We start from the raw sequence: 18711 nt of genomic DNA, 5'->3' as shown, positions 1-18711 counted from the left end.
TTTCTATGTGGCTGAGAACTTGGAAAGAGGCTGATATACATACCACTGTGCACCTGTGTGCCCTATGCAGACATTTCCTTGAATGTGCAAAGATTGTAAGTAGGGACATGCTACCCTCCCATCTCTGCTTGTGTTCACCATAAAGTAGGTAAAGGTAAAGGACCCCTGGACGGTGAAGTCCAGTCAAAGGCAACTATGGAGTTGCGGTGCTCATCTCGCTTTTCAGGCCAAGGGAGCTGGTGTTTGTCCACAGACAGCTTTCCAGGTCATGTGGCCAGCATGACTAAACTGCTTCTGGTGCAAAGTGGCACCATAACAGAAGCCAGAGCGCATGGAAACACTGTTTACCTTCCTGCCACAGTGATACCTAGTTATCTACTTGGACTGGTGTGCTTTCGAACTGCTAGGTTGGCAGGAGCTAGGACAGAACAATGGGAGCTCACCCACTGTCACGGGGATTCGAACCACCGACCTTCTGATCAGCAAGCCCAAGAGGCTCAGTGGTTTAGGCCACAGTGCCACCCGCATATACCATAATGTGCAGATAAGCTTAAGATGCATGAAGGAGGAACAGAAGGAAGAACCACTTCAGGTGTGTATTAGGGGTAAGGTGTGTGGTGATGGCACCAGTAGTAATCTCTGGTATGAAAAGGAGCATTACACTTAAACAAAAATGTCCCTGTTGCCACTTGTATGCACCTCTGCATGAAGAGGGAACCCACTCTCTTGCCTTTAGAGCAGAACCTTTGTTACACTGTGCTTAGAATTGCCCATAAGCACACATTGAAAAAGCTGCTGTGCAGAGATGCACCTTATTTCACCCATTAAGGTTATAAGAATGACAAGATGTTTATTTGTTTGTTTGTTTAAATAATATTTATTGAAGTTTCAACAAAATTACAAAAATAAAAGAAAATAAAACAAAAAATAAAAAATACAGAAAAATAGAAACAATTAAAAACAAATCAATTTTTCCATATCTTATCTTTCATTTGCTTGTTTCCTTGACCTCCTCACACCTCCCTTTTTTGTGTTTTAGTTCAGTTAGTTAATTCAGCAAATCCTTCCATCTTTGTTTTTATCTTAATAATTTATCTTAGTATATTGTAGCTTTACATTCTCGCCTGTTAACAATCCATTTTTACATACTCCTTTGTAACATTACTGCTAGAACCACCTAACTTCATTCCAGCATCCTTCTAACATTCCTTAATTTTACAATGTTTCTGTAGATAATCTTTAAATTTAAGAATGACAAGATGTTTGAAGCATGTTAAAGCTGAAGCATGCTTATTTGCATGAAATGATCTTGAGTCCATCTCTCACGCCTTTCCCCCTCCAACGCTGTCCTACAATCCTTAGAAATCTCCTACTGACAGCTGAATGTTCTTGCTCTCCTGGAGTGACATGAACTTGTGCTGTCTGGCCACTAGAGGCCACCGTGGCATGTAGCAGACTATGCGCATAGGGCCTCTTTGTCCTTTGCTTTCCTGCTGAGAGCCAGAAAATGGGGGGGGGGGCAGCAGCCTGGGAGAAACAGAAGGGGGGGAAGGTGATGCCAAGATGGGCAATACCATTGCTTGTTGTTGTTTGTTTAACACCATCATCCCAGTTTTCTGTATAAATGACACCCGAAGTGGTACACAGGATAGGATGCAACAATAAAAAAATACAACAGCCGAATAACAAGCGGCAAAACAGCATCAGGGAGAATAAAATGGATTGTCAGAACATAATTATCCTGAGGCAGTAGATTGTTTCATTGGCGTAAGACCTTGGTGGAATAAAAAAAAAGTGTTTACCTGAACACAAAAACCAATTTTAGGGCGCTGATCTTCAAGTGGCAACATTTGAAGCCTCAATTTCACACCTGAGCTCCAGCTCTTGATCTTGCTTCCATGACTCCTCCCCTAGAGTCAGACCCAGCAGGGGGCAAATCCAGGCAAATGTGCTCCAGTTTCAACTTATCATAGGTTAGGAAGGCTTCTATCTCTCATAGTTACTCTACCTGGAAGCCAAGATCCGGGAAGAGATCTGAATTCTCTAAATTTGAATTTTGCAGTGATAGTTTATCCAGATCTGAATGCTTTAGATCAGAAAGTGGGGCTGTTATTTACTCCTGTGTGTGACAGGTGCTCCAGTACAGGATCAAACTCTCCAAAATGTGTCATAGCAGAACTCCAGACATATGACCAAAGTTAACCTACCAGAGGAAGATGGTGGATTTCATAACTAACATGGACTTGTAACAAGCATGAATTTTCATTCCAGGACATGATGGGGGCCTTCCTACTATTCAGGAATCCCCCCCCCTCAGAGTCAAGGGGGGGGGAAGTGTCTGTTCAGTGTGTTTCCAGAGGAGAAAGGGATCCCAAACAGAACTTCAAATGGATAACTCAATAGCCTAAACTTTGTAATATAGCATGCTGTACAGAAAATAAAGAACTCGGTAACATTTGTTAGAAAGAAAGAAAAAGGAATCTCTTGAACCTGAAATATCTATCCTAGTAAAAGGCAGGAAGGAGGTGACAGGTGGAAGTCCTCTGTTGCCAATTTCTGGAAGAAATATTCACAGTGAATTTTAAAAAAATAGTTTTTCCTTCTATAGCTGCACTGATTTAAGAGTAAGTCCCCCTGAACTCACTAGGATATGCTGAACAGGATTGCACTCTTCATTTATTTTATTTTTTAAGGAAAGTTTCTTTTTAGGATAAGGGAATTCAGAAAGCCCAGTGAGCTTTGTGCTGAGAGTCCCAAGAATTCATCTTTAGATCTCTGATCATTTTCAAAATATGTATTTCCTTCGTTTCTGCTTCAAAACATTCTCTCCCCCCCCCCCGTCCTCCCCCAAATTCTCTCTCTCTTAACATTCAAATTCTAATTACCAGACTGGACTTTACAAGTGGAACATAAATAACATTACATAGATAATTAAGATGTATCGTTAATTGGAGCTGGTTTCAGTGTGCTAATTGCATAATTCAGCTGTCTGTTAAATAGCTTTTCCAGTGTGAAAATTACCCATTTATGGGCAATGCTTGTGTGAGCATCACACTCCCTCCACTCAGTAACATGAGTCAACATTTTTAGGTGTTAGCTTCACCATGCAGAGCTCAGTCTCTTCATCAAAAGGCAGGTGAAAATTCTTTCCTTAAAACTCCAAAAGAGGAGGGATAATTTCCGCCATAGAGCTGCCAACCTTTCCCTGGTAGCACACTTAGACTTTTGCAAGCTGTTTACTGGGCGGGTGATGTTCTTCAGCTGCATTGCCATGTCTGGCTTGGATACTGAAGTCCATTTCAGGAGCCCTCCTAGAAAAAAATAAAAATCAGGTACCAAGAGGTATTGCAACTAATTCATGTTAGCAGCTTTTTGTTTGGTAAAACATAAAAACAATTCTCAGCTGAACTCTGAGTGAAGTCACAAATAGAGTCTTCACTAGAGAGGCAATGATCTGTCCATTTCAGTCTTCTCAGTTTCTCATTTTTCCTATCTTAAATTCCATTCTGCAGCCATTTGCAATTAATTAAAAAACAAAATAATCCTCATGAAACTTTAGTGTGGATTTCACCCAAGAAACACATTTTTGTATGTGGTTTTGACTAATGGACACATTTCTGCAAGGCACTTCTCCTAATATTGTGCATTTTGTATCTTATTTTAAATAGTATATTCATTTTTATGCTCGCTTTCACATAATGTGTGCATTGTTGTAAACATGGATTGGAGAACTGCAGTTCAGATAAGTGTGAATTTCAAAGGCTGCCTATGTTTTGAGTCTTATACAGTGGTACCTCGGGTTAAGTACTTAATTTGTTCCGAGGTCCATTCTTAACCTGAAACTGTTCTTAACCTGAAGCACCACTTTAGCTAATGGGGCCTCCTGCTGCTGCTGCTGCTGCGCTGCGGCCGCATGATTTCTGTTCTCACCCTGAAGCAAAGTTCTTAACCTGAAGCACTATTTCTGGGTCTGTAACCTGAAGCGTCTGTAACCTGAGGTACCACTGTATTGTTTCTGAATGCCTGAAGCTGATAGATTCAGCTTTAAATGTGAACTGAATCGAACTTATCCCCAGTCTGTAGGGGTCACTTCAAACAATAAATTCTTACATTGCCCTCTTCCTGCACAGAAGTATGGTCCATAATATTTCACTGGAATGATTGGAGATTTCTGACAAGAAGCAAGCATGGCCATGTGTTTTGGTGTTCAAAGTGGGGCACAGGGGACCTTCTGGAGTGCTTTGGTGTTTAAGTCAACGCTGCTTCAGATCCCAAGCCATTCAGGACTTTTTCCATGAAGAAATAATGTTATTTCATTCTCCATTCACCAGAAACAAGTTGCAAGATGCTGCAATAAGATGCTAATCCAGTATATTAATCTTACTCTGAATTTAGCTAGGTAATATTTTGATTCCACATGTTGCAATTCCCGTTGAAATTCTTTAAAATGTTATGCATATCCTTTTTGGATAGTGATCAAGGGACTAAACGGAGGTTCATATTTCAGTGCTCATGTTTTTCCACTGGCTCCTCTAGATGTTGTGTTGCAATGGCCCACTAGTTTACTTGATTTTTAAGAATGGATTATGTAGATTTGCCAAGGCTCATTAAGTGTTGCTTGTTGCAGAGGAAATTGCCCTGGGATAGGAGATGGGATCAGTGCAGGAGCATTGCCTCTCAACTGTAGGGGAAAATATCGGTCGTAAATTCCATAAATTAAGTATGCATCATATGTAGCAGTAATTTATTTTGTCTGTTCTTGATCTGCTGCTGGTCAATTTCACTGAAGGTACCTAAGTGTTATGAGAGAGGAAGAAAATATTGGTCCACTTTTCCCATACCATGCTTAATTTTATAAACTTCTATCATGTTTCCTTCCCTTAGTTGGCTTTTTCTAAACTGCAAAGTGGCATGCCATCCAACCTTTCTCCATAGAGAAAGTACACTAATTCCTTCTCCTTTTCTGCACCTTTCCAAGCTCTGCAATAACCTATTTTTTTAAGATGAGGCTACTGGAAGTTCACACAGTAGTTCATATATATTTATTTAACAAAATTAATTCACTTGGTTGCAGGGCCGGATTTAGGATTGATGAGGTCCTAAGCTACTGAAGGTAATGGGACCCTTTATATGTCCAGCTGTCCTTTGTCAACAACAAATTGTCGCTGTTTTTGTTGTTGAATATATGCTATATGGTAATTTATGGACCTAATAGGTATCTAAAGCCATTTGCACATAACAAAATATATATTTTATCAAAGTAATTGTTGAACTGAAATACAATTAATAAGAAGTATATTAATATTAATATTTTTTTCTTTAATTTTTTTGGGGGCCCCCCAAGAGAGTGGGGCCCTAAGCTATAGCTTGTTTAGCTTATATGTAAATCCAGCACTGCTTGATTTTATTTCTGTGCTTGTTTGGAAGGGAAAAAAAACAAGCTTCTAAGCACTTTACAAATTATTTATATATAATGTTTACATTCTCAGTTAAAAACAGTCAAAATGGGTATTTAGAAACATGGAAGTGGTTATTAAAATATTAAAACAGTAGCTAAAAAGTTAACACACATGTAACTTCAAGAAGTCTGGATAGGCTTGCCTAAACAAAATGTTTTAAGCAGGTGCTGAAAACAATACAGTCGTACCTTGGTTGCTGAACGCCTTGGTACTCATACATTTTGGCTCCCAAATGCTGTGAACCCAGAAGTAAGTGTCCCGGTTTGCAAATGTTCTCTGGAAGCTGAACATCCGACACTGCTTCTGTGGCTTCTGATTGAGTCCAGGAAGCTCCTGCAGCCAATCGGAAGCCGCACCTTGGTTTTCAAACGTTTTTGGAAGTCAAACAGATTTGCGGAACAGAATACATTCAGGAATCAAGGTACGACTATACAGCCCATGGGCCTGCCTGATCTCAATACACAGGGAGTTCCAACGTGCATATGCTGCCACACTATGTGACTGATCACGCCATCTCTCCTCCTAATGGGCAAACTCAGATGGTATGTGCTAACAAGAGGGGTGGTATTGGTGTGGTCACTCCCAATTATGAGGAGGTTAAATAGCACCGGTCTCAAAAGATGTCCTTGGAGAATCTCACTACTTAACGCCCTCCCCCCTTTTCAGTTTGTGCCTACATTCTGCTTCCTCCTATTTATCATCCCCTTGAGTAATGTTGGACGAAAAAGACACTCTTCTTCGCACAGCACATAGTTAACCTACGGCCACCAACTTTGACGTCTTTAAAAGGGGATTACAGAAATTCTCGGGGGCTGTCAATACCCCCACAATGGCTATATATCTCCCAGACTATATCTTGCAGGCGTCTGAGTGCTTTATTTTACTTTTGCTTCGCCATAGCTGGGGATATATTTTCCTCCTTTGGGAGCTGCCTGTGATAAGTGGAACTAGGGAACGGAAGGATTGTGTTAATTGTTTAATTATACTTTGCTTTAAATTATTTTGTTTTTCATAGGCTATATTGCATAGTTTGCTATTTATAAGTCACTTTAAAATGATTGGCTAAAGCTGCATATGAGCAATATTATCATCATTATTAATATTATTGATAGCAATTTGTTTTCAGTAACAGAAGCTGTGTGCCTCTGAATAACAGTTTCTGGGGGATGTGATTGGTGCACATGTCTTGCTTCTGAGCTTCTGAGAGGCACCTGATTGGCTAATGGTAGTGCAGAAAGCTAGATAATAATAATAATAATAATAATTTATTATTTATACCCCACCCATCTGGCTGGGTTTCCCCCGCCACTAAAATACAATAATCTATTAAACATTAAAAGCTTCCCTAAACAGGGCTGCCTTTAGGTGTCTTCTAAAAGTTTGGTAGTTATTTTTCTCTTTGAAATCTGGTGGGAGGGCATTCCACAGGGCGGGTGCCACTACCGAGAAGGCCCTCTGCCTGGTTCACTGTAACTTGGCTTCTCGCAGAGAGGGAACCGCAAGAAGGCCCTCGGTGCTGGCTCTCAGTGTCCAGGCAGAACGATGGAGGAGGAGACGCTCCTTCAGATATACTGGACCGAGGCCATTCAGGGCCTTAAAGGTCAGCACCAACACTTTGAATTATGCTCGGAAACGTACTGGGAGCCAGTGTAGGTCTTTCAAGACCGGTGTTATATGGTCTCGGCGGCCGCTCCCAGTTACCAGTCTAGCTGCCGCATTTTGGATTAGTTGTAGTTTCTGGGTCACCTTCAAAGGTAGCCCCACATAGAGCACATTGCAGTAGTCCAAGCAAGAGATAATTAGAGCATGCACCACTCTGGCAAGACAGTTTGTGGGCACCTAGGGTCTCAGCCTGTGTACCAGATGGAGCTGGTAAACAGCTGCCCTGGACACGGATTTGACCTGTGCCTCCTGAGCTGCAAGTCCAGAATGACTCCCAGGCTGCGCACCTGGTCCTTCAGGGACACAGTTAACCCCATTCAGGACCAGGGAATCCTCCACACCTGCCCGCCTCCTGTCCCTCCAAAACAGTACTTCTGTCTTGTCAGGATTCAACCTCAACCTGTTAGCTGCCATCTGTTAGACTAGATGGGCCTTGCCTCTAATCCATCAGAGCTTTGCTTATGGACACCTTTTTAATAAAAAATGTGATTGATAATTTGTTTGCAGAATAAACAAATGAGGTGTTGTTGTGGTTGTTCATAGTTTAACCTTAAGTAAATCCAAGAGCTGATTTGATGAGAGCCTGGTCCTCGCTTTTAAAATCTGAAATGGTGCCCCTGCATATTATGCTTCCAGTGTCATTCAAAGGTGGTCTGTCAGTTATTAATTTAATTTTAAGCTGTAATTGAACTTTAATGAATGAAGTTGGGTCTTTTTCTACTTTGACAGGCTGACTTGAATCGAAATATGACCTGGGATTTTGCATAGGTCTCACATCTATAGCACTGCCTGGCAGTGAAATATTTCCAAAGTCCTTAAAGCATTGCTGGGAAAATCTGAAGACATTTTTCATTGAATAAGGGAGCTCCATGAATGTTAGAATTAGCTAACCAACCAACTAACTCTTTATTCCTTGCTATAAAATATTTCAACTAAACTTGCAAAGGCTAATTTCCAGTCTGAAATTATGTGAGTGCTGACTGAGGGGGCAGCTTTTCAGTCATGGCCGTCCTAAGAACAGCTTACCTTGTGGCACCAACTATACAGTGTTTATTCTCCTAGACATTTCATCATGTAAAGTGTGAGTTGGTTTTAACGCTGGTCTTGTCTGTTCAACTTGGATTATTTTTTTGTGTGTGTTTTCTTTCATTGTTCTGTGTCACTTTTAGTTCAGATTTTATACATTGCTTTAGCATTTTGCTTGTATGCTTGCTTTCCCTGACCGTATTTCTCCAGATTACTGAAGGGCAATCTGGACACTCCTTAAACAAACAAACAAACAAACAAAGGAGTGTGCACCATCATAATTGGCATGTTATCTGACCATTTACTTAATAAATATTTCGGTACTGCTAAATCAAGAAGAATGGGACTCTTCTCAAAATGGTGCGTGTAATAAAATCAATATAGCATTTAAAAAATCAAATGTAAAAACAAAAAGATAATTGTTAGGGAGAAGGAAAGGACAGGGATACAAAACCACACCCCTAAACTTTTAACTGTCTTCCCCTGCCTTGGAGATGCATGGAAGTTGTCATTTTGTGAAGATGCTGAATACTTTCTATTAGAAATCTGCAGAATGGCTATTCTCACTGGTATAGTGAAGAGGAACATGGCTAGGGGGCGGGAGTGTAGTTTCAGTGCTTGCTTTCATTGCAGAACCAACCGGGTCATCTATTGGAGCAGTATTTGTCAGCATTGTAACTTGGGACCGGAGGACAGGCACAGAAGGTGGTAGTCAACTGAGCTTTACTCAGAGTAGGTCCATTGAAATAAATGAACACGACTAAGTTAGGTCCATTAATTTCAGTGGGTCTACCCTCACTAAAACGTAGTTGAATACATCCCATGATCTCTTTGTTAGGTAGGGTAGGCTCAGATAGTCATTGGCCCAGGGTCACCCAGTGAGCTTCGTGGCTATTCTGGGATGTGAACTCAGGTTTCCCTTGGCTTCATTTTTGTCCTCTCCTTTGAGACGTGTCTATGAGGGCTGTCACAATGAGCTCCTCTTCCTCAAAATTTACCACTACACCACTGAGTATTTTTGGTCCTTCTTTGTTGGGCAGAACAGAGCAGTCCTTTGCCTTGAAGCATAGCTCAGTCCCACTTCAGTCCAATGGATAGGGATCAGTTTTGTGACTAGTGGTTGCTTTCTGCTCGAGCTTGGGGGCACTGTAACTTATTCATTAAACTGTCTCCTGTCCCTCACTCCTGCTACCTCCACAAATGACCACCAATCCATGGTGCCACTGAGAAACAACCACAATAGGTGAGTCACAGTATCAAAAGCTGCAGGTATCACTTTGCCAGCTCACTTTGCCAGCTTTTCCCCCCAGGCTCCGTGTCTTGTCTACAAGTTATTCTTGATGTGTTCTAAGTAATGACACACCGTTCGGAAACCAACGAATCGTGAATCAAAGCTCCTGGTTACTTTCATAAAAGAGACATTAGAAACCCAAAACATTAAGATCATTTTATCTTTATTAACAGTTTAATGCATATGAGAAAGCTATTTGACATTTTTTACACCTCAAACTCTTTTCTTCATGCATTGCTGAGCAGACTGCACCAGAATTCATCCACTTAAATCCATTTAATAACTCAGTAGATTCTCTGTCAGGCTATGAGTTGATGCCAGTATATGGCTTTACTTAAGTGCTCAAGCACCCTATCCAAACCTTGCATTGCATTTGAACATTACTGTTAATAATGAAATTGTAATTGGGGTCGCCATTAGACCAATACAAAAGTTTCCAAACCTGTATTTGTTAACATTTTTGTTGTTTCAAATACTAGCCCAGTATTAAGGAACCTGTAGCCAGGTGTTGATGAACTCCAGTTCCCCTCACCCTGGACATTGGTCATGCATGATTGGGGCTAACAGGAGTTGATGTCTGACAACATCTGGAGGAATATTGGTTCACCTTCATGATAGAGTGATAGGAACAGCAATAGAGGAACATCCTTTAAATTAAAGGGTGGGGTACTGGGAAGAAGGGAGGGTGTGTCTCTGTGTATAATCCTTCCCAGAAGGGCCTGAGCTGGTTTGGCCCCCTCAGCCATGGCCAAGATTTAGCAGCCCACTTAATTTGTCCCATGGAACAATGTGACCTGTTAAGAATTACACTCAACTTCCAGATGTTGCCTGGGACCCTTGCCATTGTACTGGAGACTGAACATTCTAGACTGTAACAAAGAGGCAGAACCCAGGTGGCGGCATATAAGCTTGCCATTATGATGGGTCTTAGATGGAATGAAAAGAAGCTCTGTATTTTGCTGGAAATCCACCAACCTAAGCGTACTGAGAGAGGCTGGGCCAGCCAGCGTCCAAAATGGTGGCTTTGGCCTTCCAAAACATACTAAGGCAGTAGCTTTACTTTTTCCCATTTGAACTGGGTTAGAAAAAAGGAGTTAAGCCAGATCCTTTCTCTTTGGAATTCCATTTATTTGGGAGGAGCAGGAATTCCCTTTATTTTGTGGGTATAGGGCAGTATACTAATATGATGAGGAGGAGGAGGAGGAAGAGGAGCCTTGGTTACTTTGTTTTTTTAAAAAAGTTTTAATTAAATTTTTGAATTTAATAAAATTTAACAATATATATATATAAAATAAGCCATGGTTGTTAGTTTATAAACCTTGGCCTGTGTCAGTCATGGCTTTGGCTTTGCATTATGTGTGAACGTGGCTAAGGTTATGGCCAGCTATCCATTCAACGCAGGAAGCTAGAATAATCATGAGCTTAAACAAAAGGAACTTGTCAAAGCTCAGCAACATCAATGATCCTCCTTGATTTCTCAATTACAGAAAAAGGAGTGTGAATGAGACAGATGTGACTTTAGCTGAGATAAATGTGTCTTAAGCACTTCCTTGCAGCACTTCAGTTTGACTTCAAGCAGGATCACATTCATGACCCAAGCACAACAGCACACAGTTGCAAACCATCCTAAATGTATTCTGGCTGAATTGCCATTCATAGTCATGAAGAAAAATTCAGCATCTCTTTTGCTTCAGCAAGTTGCCCACATGAGGCATCTCATGCTTTTAGCACCGAAACTGATAACATAGTTGTTACTTGAGTTTCATGCTAGGGGTATTCCCTGATTTTCCTTGGCACCAGACAGATTTCAAGCTGAAGGAGCACAGCAAGGAATCCGTTTTTCAGATCTGCAAGACAAGCTTCTTTTTTTCTGAATGGGCACCCTCTGTTTCATAAATGTACGTGGAAAAAACTCGTAATGTCTCGATTTCAAATGCCTCTTTGGGAGTTTGTTTATTCAAATAAAAGCCTTACAAATTATTAGCATGAAAAAACTCCACCACTTTGCATTTTCTGGGATGTGTTATCCTATTAGGCAAAGTATCGTTCTGTATGTTTATAACTTACACAATTACTGTTCTTGATTAACAACTAAAACTGATGAGTTGGCCTTTCACGAAGCCGTAAGCAAAGTCAGCCATGCAGAAAATATAAGGGAAGGGAAAACAATTAAAAGTTATTTTAGTTGTTATGTTGGAGTTGATTGTTGTATTTACATATTTCTCCCCCTCCCCAATAAAACATGAAAATCTTTGTTGCGTACAAAGTGCTGTTTTATCAATGGCGTTATTTCACAGTAACATTAGAAATTTCAGATTTATTACATTCATTTTGGATTAGCAAGCATCATGTGTGTGATGTATTAAAGAATAGATTAAATTCGTGCAATACATAAATTTAGTACCACATAGTATGACTGTCTCTAGTCTTCACAACTGCAGAATTAACAGGGCAAATAAGAAGCAGCCGTCATTGTTCGCCTGGCAGAATGAGGATGCTTGTGGAACCACTCCAGCAAGAACAAAATTTATGAAATGAGTTACACAGTTTTGCAAACCTGCAACTGGAATATTCAAAACATACCATAGGAATGATTAATCACATCAACAAAAGGACAGCGAGTGTTTTGCAAATGCTATTACACAGTACTGGTGTTCTAAAAACACTTAATTCTGCAGAGGGTTATAAATTGGTGCTCAAGTTTAATGGGATTTAAAGAACCAACCAACTTCTTCTCATTTAAATTTTTATTGATTATCTTGCAAAGGTGATATAACACACTGAAAATCATCTCAGCATCAGCATGTGCTTCCTGCTAAATAAACCTGTGGCAGGGAAGGCAGTTGCTCCTATCAACAGGGTGTTAATTGGCAAGTGAATTGGTCTTGGGGTTCAATCAGAAGACCAGGATTCTGTCCTTTGCTGTCTTGACGGTGTCCTCTAGCAGGACTTTTCAGCATAATATGTGCGCCTCTGTTCTATTGGCAAGAGGCAAGAATTAATCCTTCCCCAGGCAGAAATGTGGCTGGGATTTACACTGCTCCTTCCAAGCAACTGGATTGAGAGGTCCTGAAATGGGAAATCTAGGTCCCCTTGATAAGGGGGACAGATTAGGTTTCTGTCCTTGGGTAGGTATCAGTCTCTTGTAGAACCTGACACATTTTGGAATAAGGACAGTGGGTGCATCCAGACTTACTACTATTTTGTGGAAGGGATTTGTGTGCATGCTGGAAATCTTTTCCCCGTCTAAATTGCTCTTTCAAAGCTGCTCTTAGTCCTGTCTATGGCCGAAAAAATATGGGTATATGTTAATCCTAAAAAGTTTGAGCTGCATTTACTTTGGTGGTATTTTCCCTCAAGTGTGAGAGAGATTGCAACCTTAGCCCAATAAAATGTGCTCAGCGTAGCAACCGTCATTGTATTTAACTTCAATTTATTTTAAAATTTATTCTAAAGATAACGAAAAGATTACAAGAACGTGGCCACCAATGTTTGAAGAGCCTCCCAGGGACTGCAGGCTCTTTGGCTTGGCTTCTGCAACAGGAAGTCATTAAATCAGAGATGGCAGGGATCTTGATGGTCATTCCTGTCAATCTAGGAAATCCACCACAGTAGCCTCAACCTTTTGAAGTTATCAAAAGTTTCATTCATTTTGGCAGTGCAGGTTCAAGGACAGCTGGCTGAAATACAGGGAGATGAATAAAGGAAGGGTTTTCTCAAAGACTGAACCTTGAGAAAGCCAGAAAAGGCAGTTTGATAAGGAATGGTCTAACACAGCCTTCCTCAACACGGCGCCCTCTGGATGTTTTGGACTCTGCTCCTATCACCATTGATCATGCTAGTCTAGGGGCTGATGGTTACCGTCTAAAAGAGCTGTAGAGCATCAGGTTAGGGCAAAATGCCCTAGTGTGCATATTCTTAAGAATCCATGCTGGTTAGTAACAAGCAAGCACCTGGTTTTCTTAGAGCCGCGTAAGAATAGATCCTTTGTAAACTGCTCTAACCATGTAAGTGATTATGAGTTTACCGCTCAATAATTCCTTGACTTATCCTCTTGTTGACTCTTCTGTCCTCCAGTACTAAACTGTCTTCCTTTCTCAACCATCGATAAGTGCCCTGCCTCTCTCCAGCTGGCTTAGGTTGGGGCCTGGCAGGCTCCATTAAGGACTGCTGCTGCTGGACAGAGAGGGCTCCTTTTTTAATATTGTTTTTATTTTTTATCTATGTCATTCTATATTGTTTTTGATATTAATGTTGTATTGTTTTGTTTTAGATTTTATGATTTATGTGGAAATTGTTTTCCATTTGGTTGTGTACCATTTGATGTGTTTTATTTATTGTTTATGACTTTTGTTAAGTTGGTAATTATGTAAATCTTGTCATGTTGTAAGCTGCCTTGAGCATAGTTTTAACTATGGAAAGGCAAAATAAAATGATGGTGATGGTCGTGGCTACCATTTAGATCGTAAATGACTTAGAATTAAATCCCACTGTTTCAAACAGAGCTTTTGTCTGAACAAATCAATATATTTAAGACCACCACCTCTTTGACTGGGTTGTTAATAGCAGCCTAACTTGGACGAGCCTAGCTGTCTGTTGTGCATTGGATTAGAAATTGTTGGATATTATGCCTTAGATATTGCATCCTGAGCTGCATTTCTGCACCTGTCTGAAAGCGACGGTGACCTCAGACTGCTGCTGAAAAGGGATTTCTCCATTCCTGCCATGCTTAATCAAATTTGGGCCGGAATGAAAAGCTAAATTTCCACTGGGCATTCAATATGTTTAGGACTATCAAAAGGCTTTGCAGTGTCAGATCGAGTGTGTTTCATGGTAATATTTTGTTTTAAATTCTGGTAGTTTGCCTCCCAGCCTCCTTTGACAGTTCACAGTATCGTGGACTTTGCATAGGTAATTGTATTGCCATTTTTTTTATTGTGTACATGCGTGAATAATAGAACAAATTTAACAGTGCCTGCTGTCTCCTATGACCCGCTGGAAATGAAATGTGCCATCTCAAGGGTTTTATACCAGAATACATTTTTCCCCCTTTTTGTATTAACAAATGCAGACTCGCTTGAAGAAACACAGTATTTAGACTTGAATTCTAGTCATGATTTAATGGCATGTTACACACACACACACACATATGGGATACAGATCTCACATCTTATTGCATGGAGGAAAATTTAAGGAATGTTTGCATCACATAGAAGTGATAGCTCTCAGCACACCCAAGGTTCAGCTGTTCATGGATACCAAAAAAGCTGCTGTGTGCCTATGTGGATTTTATTTATAGCAAAAAAAAAAAAGCAAGCCATCTTGTTTGACGAAGGGCTCAATAAACTTTAATGATTAAAAAATAAATACATCTGATTTGAGAAAGAAGTGCTTGCTTCTTCTGCATGAGAATTGCCTTGCTGGATGAGATTGTTGTAAGTTTCATGTAGCCCAAGAGTGCCTTTTGAAGGGTGGTTAGCTTCATCATTCTGGGAGTTCAGGGAAGGCATTAAGTTAAGGGCCGTCCACTGTCATCTATGCTGCCTCTGAGTCAATAGTAGTCAGTGGCATAGCGTGGGTTACCGGCACCTGGGGCTGTGCGGAAGGGTGGGTGGGAAAGAGGGAAATGGATGGAGTACATATGCACATTCATATCTGCATCACCGAGGACATTGCAGCCGCAGAGATAAGAGTCCTTCCGTTGTCTGGAGATGTCACTTCCTGATTCACATGGAGAAGCCATTTTCAACGGAGCCCAGTGACGGAAGTACACAACTGTATTGAGGCAGCACCAGGTGTTGAAATTCTACACCCCCTAACAATTTTCTACCCTGGGCAACCGCCCCGTAGTTTCCCATGCTACCCCACTGGTAGTAGTAGTAGCCACAGCGACAGCAGTGATAGCATTTGAATAACATGTTCAAGTGTTCAAAGCACTTCACATATATTACCTACTTGTAATCTGTACAACCAGTCTTGTACGGTAAGTCAATATTAACACACACACCAATTATTGCAGATTGGAAGCTCAGGCCTAGAGAAAGTAGCTTCTCAAATGTCACCTAGTGATTTCATGGCAGAAGCAAGATTTGAACCACACTTACTGTTACGTACTGAAGTTCTCACCCTGGGCCAGCAGTGGGATACTGTAGATAGTTCAGGTCCACATATGCAAATAAGATATCGAAAGTGACGTTCAGTGATTGGATAGTTACAGAAAATGGTTACTGTTGCGTTCTAGTGGAGCTCTATATAAGCAGGTTGGCTGAACCCTTCAGTTCAGTTCTGTTCTGGCCTGTGAATAAACAAGAGCTGTTTGAAGAATTGCTGTGGCGTCTGATATGTTTACTCACAACTCAACACTTACCTTTTGCCGTTCTCTTTCCAGGCACATGCTTAAAATTGTGTGTTTTGTTTTTGTTTGTTTTTTTGCCCCTGAGCTTTCCCCGTGAAAACCCACTCTTTAGCACTCAAGCAGAGCAAACGTCAGTTTGTGTTTTCTGTGGATTTAAAGCTCAAAGCACGGACCAGGCCTGGAAAGAGTGAAGGGAAGTGTGGATAAGCTCTTAGTTAGTCTCTTAACCAGGACACTCTACCAGATCTCAATGAAGTTGTGCAACCCCTTTTTAAATAGCCAATTGTCTATAAATTAAGGAACCTACAATAAGACACTATTGTTTCAAGTGCTAATTGACCAGGAATCACTATGAATGAACACTTGGTTCAACGCTCACTGGAAGAATGATCTGGTGTTGACAATAGCCACCTAGTTGTAAGTGCAAAAGTTGCCTTTTGGTATTCTAGTAAAATGCAATGTTCCTCATGCAAAAGAATTTTGTCTTTGAAAGTGGAGGGATGTCAGAGACATTAAGCTGTAAATCAAGGGGGAAATGCATGTTGCATTGTAGTCAGCCTTACCATTGATTTTAATGGGTTTGTGTTGCCTTGTTCCCTATGGACAAAGCCTGGGTGTGATACGCAGTTTTCACTGTCCAAAGAAGTGTTGGTTTTCCTGCTCTCTCTTCTCCTTGGCTTTTCTTTCAAACCTGATCAATATTCAAGAGGTTGTGTGCCTCTGATGTTCCCAGGCAGGGACGCTAAACTTATTACACTTTTCACCTTTTATAGTCATCTAATCAGAATTATTTTTTAGTCAATGATTTGAAAACCCTCCTCCCAGAAGTGGGCAAGTCACTGAGCCAAACAGTCCCCTGCCTTCTGGTTTTATTTATCAACCTTTGTCATTAGGGCATGCTGGGCACGTAGAGACAAGAAAGAAGAGAGACTTCCAGGGATTGGGGGGGTTGGGGAAATGATTTTGCATAATAGGAATAAAAGTATTAATCTGTCATATGGTAAACAGGGATATGCTGTCTTGGTGAGGCTTAAAATAGCCACTTATGCATGTAAAATTTGGGAAGACTCAAGTCATTGATCAGAATTCACAAATATATGAAGTAAAGAGAAGCCTCTGACTCCATCATGACTTCATTGGGTGCAATTCAATGTTGAATGTTCTTGACCATTGATTCCAGAGGGGTTAAACTTGTTTAACTCATTTGATAATTCCATCTTCAGTACTCTGCCCAAACTCTAATTTAGGCCATGTATGTGTGGAAACTGTTAGCTTTCATTGTATACTTTGGAAGCCAATTATACTGGTGGGCAGAAGGTAGATATTGGGATCTACTGGTAAATCTCTCAGTGATTTACAGTAGATCACAAAGTGTTCCAATTCCTAATTGTTTAACTGCTAAACTTTAACAGTGGCGGCAGCAACAACCAACAGGCTTCTCCCCTTTTAAATGAGGCTGCTGAAATGAAGAAAGTTTTGAAATTAACCCTTTTTTTGACTCACCTCGTGTTAACAGCCAGTGAAGTGCTTTAGATTGCCCTTGCAGATGAGAGACAGAGTAACTCTTTTGACAGGAGATGACATGGGAAAGTTCTAATGAGGTGCACCATCACGTTGAAGCATTGTGACTTCACAATCCTAGCTATGTTGTCTGTTGAGCCTTGGTTTCTCATTCACAGGTGTTGTTTCTCCACACAGGTATTGGTAATGTAAAATCTATTTCATAAATCTGTTAGAACTACTGTACTTGTATCTGTGGCCACGTTCTCTGATGGCCATGTTGCCCTGGTTGAATACGCATTGGCTCCCCATTAAACTGAGCCACTGGTTTTGAGCCTTTGAGGGAGTCTCAGTGAGGATGTTTCCCCCCAGGTTGACCCTGAGATGATGCGGGGAAGAATCTCTGCCTGTATGTCTCCCCGCCCCCTTTCTAATTAAACATTAGGACTAGACAAGGCCCCTGATTTGGTTCCTGGCCAAAACTGGTTTGGTTCTGATCTGGGCCCTATCAGGATAACCTCATTGGATCCCAAACCAAATCACGGAGATCTCTCACATTTTGATCGAGTTTCTAAGCATTACTTACATGTTTACTTTCAATATGTGAATTTGTGCAAAATTTGATACACCCACCTGGCGAGTTTCTTTGTCTGTCCCTACTTTGTTCAAACAAATGTGTGCTGTTGATCTGCTTGTTTTTTCTTCAACTGCTGGAATGGATTACTTGTTTCTATAGCCGGGTCATTAGTCTTGGACTACTCAGTTATCACATTATTTCTTTTCACCCAATTTGCACAGGACTTGGAGCCACAGTGCTCCTTTGGAGACAGACATGGTGTCTACACAACTCAAGACAACCCCTTGTGCCGCTTGCCCATTCCAAGTCAGATTATGTCTCATTAATTGGACATTCCAGAATCATGTGCTTGCATAAGCTATATGTAAATGAGCTCAGCCTTAATGTGTCTGTTAATGAAAAAGATTCACTAGGAAATTAAAGAAGGGTTTATTTAACTTAGTTTAATTTAAAGGCCACTTAACACACTGAGCATTAATGATGCAGTCTACGGTAAATGTATCTCCTCTGTTTGCCAGCATTACTGCAGCGAGGGCTGCATTGCGCACATGGGGTTGAATCCAACAAACTGCTCAGAGTAAATCCATTGAAATCAATGGACCTAAGTTAGTAATGTTTATTAATTTCAATGAGTCTAGCACTGGATAGAAATAGAAATAAAAAATTGTCTAGGGTAGAGGTCACACCAGTCACCTGCTAAAGATAATATTAAGATTTCCCAGCCTTAAAGTAGAGAGAGGCCACATTTGAACTGAATCTTTTGACTCTTTTGACCACCTTATTTTTTTGCTGCTTTTCTCAATGGTTCCATTTTGTTTAGACTCTGAGTCTGGATAGAATA

The 18711-nt window shown here is 40.7% G+C and overlaps 2 long non-coding RNA genes across 2 annotated transcripts in view; one reads left to right on the top strand and one right to left on the bottom strand.

Moving 5' to 3' along the window:
• Positions 1 to 18711, top strand: part of LOC309360425 — a 62032-nt gene that overhangs the window by 16854 nt on the left and 26467 nt on the right. The window lies entirely within an intron of this gene.
• Positions 14725 to 17419, bottom strand: LOC309360348. Its single transcript, XR_014164023.1, has 3 exons — positions 17297 to 17419; positions 16357 to 16484; positions 14725 to 15033 (listed from the first exon to the last, which is right to left on the bottom strand). It is a non-coding gene; the product is annotated as an uncharacterized lncRNA (long non-coding RNA).

Source organism: Podarcis melisellensis (genome assembly GCF_964234715.1).
Source record: "Podarcis melisellensis genome assembly, chromosome: 17".
Taxonomy (NCBI): Eukaryota; Metazoa; Chordata; class Lepidosauria; order Squamata; family Lacertidae; genus Podarcis; species Podarcis melisellensis.
This window is presented reverse-complemented; position numbering and strand designations above follow the sequence as displayed.